Source organism: Molossus molossus, unplaced genomic scaffold (genome assembly GCF_014108415.1).
Source record: "Molossus molossus isolate mMolMol1 unplaced genomic scaffold, mMolMol1.p scaffold_m16_p_14, whole genome shotgun sequence".
In the NCBI taxonomy this organism is placed as follows: Eukaryota; Metazoa; Chordata; class Mammalia; order Chiroptera; family Molossidae; genus Molossus; species Molossus molossus.
This window is the reverse complement of record NW_023425349.1, coordinates 83,950,020-83,956,379: the sequence shown is the minus strand read 5'-3', so window position 1 is coordinate 83,956,379 and position 6,360 is coordinate 83,950,020. Positions and strand designations below refer to the sequence as shown.

Sequence of the window (6,360 nt, the reverse complement as noted above, 5' to 3'; positions counted from 1 at the left end):
TAGGATGAGTATTAAGTATATGATTTTAAAAATAATGTTATTTAACCCAGCAATCAAATGCAAAGATGAAAGCGTTGCAACTTAACACCATGTCTGTTTCCCCTTCGAGACAAGTGTCCTCGGCGGCTGCGCACGCCCTCTGCTTGGCCTGGGGCTGGTGACAGCTGGTGGTGTTTCCTCAGTCAGTCCTCGGGTTCCTGTCCTGGGTGATGTTCGGGGTTAGGGCCGCCTCGGGGTCAGTAGCTCCCCAAGTCCCTGGGAGGTTTCCTGCAGCTGGGGCAGAGGCGGCTGGAACCCTGCTGGAAGCGGGGGGGATGTCTCCCCACGGGGCTGAAGAAACACGGGGACGTGTGCCTGTTGTCACGCATCGACATGCATGTGTCAGCTGAAGCCTGGCCCCAGGAGCCGTGCTGTGTCCTGCGTTGCTCTGCTGTCTGGGATGGCTCTGAACTTGAACCAGTGTAAATAAAGGTTGGTCTTCCCTCCTGTGTTAGAAAATTGAATTGTTTGGTCACACTAAGGTCAAGAGAGAATGTGAGAAAAAGCCCCAGTGAAAGTCCTGTTTCATTGAAAACTCAGAGCTGAATTGTACCATGTGACAGGCAGCCAAGCATCTTCACTGTGGGGACAGCATCTTCTGTTCCCTTGTCATTAATACCAAGTATGGAGGTACACTGACTCTTATTCCCTCTCCCCGGAGAAGAAGCCTTGGGAGGCTGTCACATTGAGTCATTTTTCCTTTGCTTTGAAGATGAAAACAGATCCGTTCAAGAAAATCCCCTCTGGAGTGGAACACTCGCAGGGCCCAGCGCTCGGTCAGTGCTGCTTGCAGACACTGCGGTCCCCCCGGCAGTGCAGAGCCCCAAGCCCTGGAGTGGCCTGGGTACCCCCGGCAGTGCAGAGCCCGAGCCCTGGAGCGGCCTGGGTCCCCCCGGCAGTGCAGAGCCCGAGCCCTGGAGCGGCCTGGGTCCCCCCCGGCAGTGCAGAGCCCCGAGCCCTGGAGCGGCCTGGGTCCCCCCGGCAGTGCAGAGCCCGAGCCCTGGAGCGGCCTGGGTCCCCCCGGAGTGCAGAGCCCGAGCCCTGGAGCGGCCTGGGTCCCCCCGGCAGTGCTGGACACGGCTTGCGGGCTGCTAGCTGAGCCTGCACTCTGCGCTACCTGCATGGGGTGAGGCAGAGGCTGCCCCTGCCCAGGAGGACAGTTGGAAGCAAAGGGCGGGAAAGCCCTATCGCGCTATAGGGAAAATGGGGGGGGGGGGGGGCGGGCAGGAGGATTATGTACTGGGACCTGAACTCAAGAAAGGCCTTCCCGATCAGTTCCCTGCCTGGCCCCTCGGAGGGCTGGTGTGCAGAAGTGCCGTCTCGGGCAGGGCATGTTTCGGGCTGGGGACTCTGTACAAGGCAGATGAACCCCACAAAAGAAAACTCGGGTGAGCCTGACAGACTTGGGAGTAGAAGTCAAGCGTGTCTGAATTCCTGGGCAGGTGTGCCTGGCGGTCCCTTCCCAGCCAGGCGGCCACGCTGCACCAGGCCGCAGGGCTGTCCCAGAACCCGCAGCAGGGAGGGCCCCTAGGCAGGGGCCCTGTCAGCTGTCACCCCTGCGTATGTGACGAGGTCTGGGGAGGGGTGGACTCGCTCCAGAAGCTGCTCCGGCTGGGACAGCCTCAGGAAGGCTGAAACACGCACTGGGTGGTCTGAAGGTCCGGCCAGGGCCGCCTCAGCCTGCTGGCGGTCATAAGCACTTCCAGTCTTCATCCCTGCAGGGCAGGCCCCTCGGAGCGAGAAGCCGGCACAGGCACCCCCTGTCTAGTGCTGGCCACTGGTCCGGTCCTCCTTCCTCTCTGTTCCCTGGCTCGTCCAGGCCACCCTTGCGTAGGTGTTTCGGGGCGAAAGCATTGCTTTTCATCTGAAACCCCACCATGTAGTGTCGGCAGGTCCTGGAGCCGCTGGACCTGGTCTGGGTCTCAGAGATGGGAAAGGCCAATGCTCAGGATAAAGCAGGACCTGCCCTCTTGGCCATTCCAGAGAGCTGGTCAGCGCAGCACCACTGGCTGGAGAAGCAGTCTCACCTGCAGGAAGCGTCCCACTGTCCTTGGCTGTCTCCCCTCAGCCACCCCGGGCTGGCCCCCTGCCCCAGACAGCGGCCAGAAGGCTGCCCTCGGGCAGTTGGCACCACTGCCCACAAGGGGCCCAGCGGGGGAGGCTCTGCCTGGCTGTGTCCCAGAGGGGCCTGCCTTTATGTGGTAAAGAGAATGAGGAAGGAAAGAAGCAGGTACTTAAAACAACTCTTTATTGTAAAATATAACACAGATGCAAGTGCAAAACTTTATAACCACCACCTAAGTCGAGAAACCAATGTCCCCAGAAGGCTGCCCACGGTGGTGGTGCCCACCTCTCTCTGAAAGGAGCCCCTGCACCCCTGGGGGCACCCCTGCCCTGTACCTGGAGGCCTTTTCAGCCTGAAGGACCCCCTGCGCCCTCACTGCAGAACCTGGTGACCACGAAACCAGCACTTCTCCCGGGGCTGCTGTGCGCTGTGTTGTAATTGTCTCGTCTCTGCCCAGGACGGTCTCCCTTGCTCCGAGCTAGTGTTTGGGCAGCGAAGGGAGGAGGGGATGAAGCAGGAAGACGATCCCGTCCCCCTGCCCAGAGCTCTCTCCACACTCCTGCCATTTCCAGGTCAGCGACCAGCCCTTGGACACGTGTCCTGCAGGGACCAGCGGAACCACCCTGAGGACGTGCTGTGCGCCACAGCAACCCCGCAGCGCTGGCCGTGGGCCGTGGTAGTCGGAGGGAGTGTGCCCACGCGTGGCGGGATGAGCCGTGCCCTTGGAGAGCGGTCAGGTCTCCTGCACAGGTGGAGATGGCGAGAGGCCACAGAGACAAGATTCGGTTCCCAGTCGCCCGCACGGAGCTCTCCTGACACCTCCCCAAGGCCCTTGTCCTAGGCCACAGTCCCAGGACTCAGGCAGCAGGACTGGCCCAGCCAAACCACCACGGTTTCCGAGCCCATCAGGGCTGTCCTGGGGCAGAGCAGCCCGTGTGGGGAGAGCGCATCGGGCCAGTGGAGCAGAGCCAACCGCCTTCTCAGCACTTTCTTTGCAAAACAGCAGCGACTTCAGAGGGTTTACTTGGGAGCACAGATCGGGAGCTGGGAAGCACCTGTCATGTGAGACACATCTGTCCCCGGGGTGCTTGGAGAGTTCTCAAGACACCGGTCAGAAAACGATTTCCTGAACAGTGCCCTGTCAGAAGCACTGAGGACACCTGCGCAGAGGCGCGCACGGTCCAGCCCCAGGGGACCCCCGCCCTCCCAGGAGTCACTGGCAGCATTAGAACATGGGGGAGGGGGAACCCAGCGTCTGAGGTGACGTCCAAATGCTCAGCAATGCAAAATGGTCAGGACTGGCCTGTGCTGGAGGTGAAGGGAAGAGAGTGGGAATGAGGGACCCCGGGGAGGTTTGCAGTAAGGGGGGAAGGTGGGCAGACGGGAGGAGAAGTGCAGGGCCCCAGGGCCCGGGGAAGGCAGTGGGAACCTCCCCCTGGTCCCATCTCGACCCAGAGGGCTGACAGGCTGCTCAGGGATTCTCACCCAGGTTCCCGAGAAGTCCTGGAGGAGTCTTGGGATGCCTGGCGACTAGACCTCCACGGGCACCCTTCCCGCTGCACCCGCAGGAAGAACACCCGTGGAGTTGGGTGGTTCACAGGCAGTGAGACCACAGAGGCCCGTTTATGACTCTTCACAAATGTTGCATGAACTTTTCTGGGCAGATGGAGGGACTTCCGCCTCCATCTGATAGTCACAGGGCCCCTAACGTAAGGAAGTTCAAGAAACTCTGTCGACCAACTACTGGGGCCCACGGAAAACGTGCGCGGAGACTGCACCTGCAGACCTCGTTCCTGCAGCTGGTGGTGGCAGCCAAGTTGGCACGGATCTCAGAGAGCTGGAGAGAGACAACGCGGGCCGCTGTCGCCTGAACTCGCCTGTGCCCGCAGCGCGCCGCAAGGAGCCGTGCATCCTGGGTGTCGATGACGCAGGCCGGGGCCCGTGCTGGGCCCCGTGGTCTACGCCATGTGTTACTGTCCCCTGTCGTGCCCGGCAGATCTGGAGGCCCTGAAAGTGGCAGACTCTTTGCGAAAATGGAGGAGGATGGGGACTTTGTGGGCTGGGCACTGGACGCGCTGTCTCCAAACCTCATCTCTACCAGCACGCTCGGGCGGTCAAATACAACCTGAACTCTGTCCCATGATACCGCTGTTGGGCTGGAGCAGCATCGGACCAGGGTGTGAAAGTTGCTCAGGTATTTGTGGACACTGTGGGGCTACCAGAGACATACCAGGAACGGCTGAGGTGACAGTCAAGGCCAAGGCACATGCCCTCTACCCTGTGGTCAGCGCCGCCAGCATCCGTGCCAGCCCCTGTGCCAAGGGGCCCGAGACCAGGCCGTGAAGAACTGGCAGCTTGTGGAAGAACTACAGGACCTCGACACTGATTATGGCTCAGGCCACCCCAATGACCCCAAGACGAAAGCATGGTTGAGGAGGCATGTGGAGCCCGTGTCTGGCTTTCCCGTTGGTCCGGTTCAGTTGGCGCACAGCGCAGAGCATCCTGGAGAAGGAGGCGGAAAGCGTTCTGTGGGAGGACTTGCCAACGGGATCAGGAGGGATCAGGGAGGATCACATCCTATTTCAACGAAACCGCCCACCTCCCCCATCGCTACTTCAGGAGCGTGGCCTAGTCAGCCACCCTCCAGGAACCCGCTGGACCTATTTACCCCCAGTTTGTGATCGAAATTGCTTAAAGAAAGCCAAAAAAGAAAGAAAGAAAAAGAAACACTGTCTACTGGGACTTGGGACTCAACTACTGCCAGAGAGGTGCCCGCGGGCCCCTCCCCGCCAGCCATCCCCAGGTCCCTAAGGAAGGCCCGGCTCTGGCCCTGGGCTGACGTCTCAATACCAAGTGCAAGAACGAGGCGGAAACTCTGGCCGAGGGGCTGGGAAGCGGGTTTAACTTGCTCCTGGAGAGAACGTCGCTGGTGAGCGCTGTGCCCAGGACAGACCCTCCCTGGAGGTCTAGTCCCTGCGGAGCCCGAGCCAGATTAAGAGCCGGTCTAGAGAGTTTACAGCCCGTGACGGCCAACCACCGCTGCAAAGGGAGGAGGCGGGCAGGTGCACTCCCAGCTCTGGTGCTGCTGGGAGTCCCACAGGCTGGCTGGAGAGAAGCCCCGAGGTGCCTGCGGTGAGCCCTCGGTTAAGGGGCAAGGCACACACGGGTTGGCCACAGTAGGATCACTCCGAGTGCGAGTGGTCGGGGGTGGCCACCAGTGCCCCTGCCCCCCTGCCCAGCTCTGCTGCCTCAGGCCCGCGTGCCCGCCCCTAGTGCACTCGGTCGCCCACTCTGTCCCGCTCGGGCGGAGACAGCAGGCCTGACGACCTCTCTGTGGCTGCTGCACCGCGGGGATGGCCAGGGCTCGGCAGGAAGGCAGCTTGCTCACCCACCCAAGACGGGACCTGCCATCTCAGGGGACCTCCAGCCTTAGAAAACTCAGCCCCATCCCCAGGGGTGAGCTCTACAGCTGCCCCTCGGTAAGCGACACCTTCCCTACCGGCCCCTTCCTCTGCCTGCTTGGGGCTGGGCCAGAGCACAGAGGGCGGGAGAACAAGGTGCCTCGGCGGGGTCCCTGCTCTGGCTCCCACGGCGCTGCCCAGTAGGCTGTGCTGGACATGTGGGGGGGGGGTAGGGCTGGCCCACGGCTGGATACGTGGCTGGCACTGGGCAGGGGGGCTGGGCTGCGTTCTGTACACAGCCCTGCCCGGGAGAAGCGTCCGCCCGAAAGCCATCTGTGTTCCTCAGAGAAGCACGCGCGTGCTGAGAACCACTGTCTTTCTCCTAGTACAACAGAGCACAAAACCCCCACCCACACCCGTTCTTCCCCCACGAAGGCCTATTCCCACCTACAGAAATATTTTATAAGAATCTGAGGGGCCAAGGCCAGTGCCCTGGGGGTCACAGGCCCACGCCAGTCTGCTCTGGCTGGCGGGAGGCCACCTTACCTGGACATTTCTGTGTGGAGGGGGCACTTGTCATCCAGAAGCAGGTCAGAGCCACGCAGACTTGCTGGCGAAGAGAGTAGACAGTCAGAGATGAGGTGACGTGGCCTGGTGTGCTGGGAGGGGGTGGCGTGGAGGACGTCCACTCCCACGTGGCCAGTGAGGAGCTGGGAAAGTGGTGGGTCCCACAGGGACTTTCTGTGACAACCACTTAAAAGACAAAGGCCCCAATGTGAATAATGGGCGGCTCAGAGTCAGGGCCACAGGGCAGGCAGCCGCCCCGCTCGTGATTAACCGGCTCCGCAGGGACGG

The 6,360-nt window shown here is 61.5% G+C and overlaps 1 pseudogene; it reads left to right on the top strand.

Moving 5' to 3' along the window:
• The first annotated feature begins 663 nt into the window (after positions 1-663).
• Positions 664-4,736, top strand: LOC118629356 (annotated as a pseudogene).
• Positions 4,737-6,360: the final 1,624 nt, after the last annotated feature.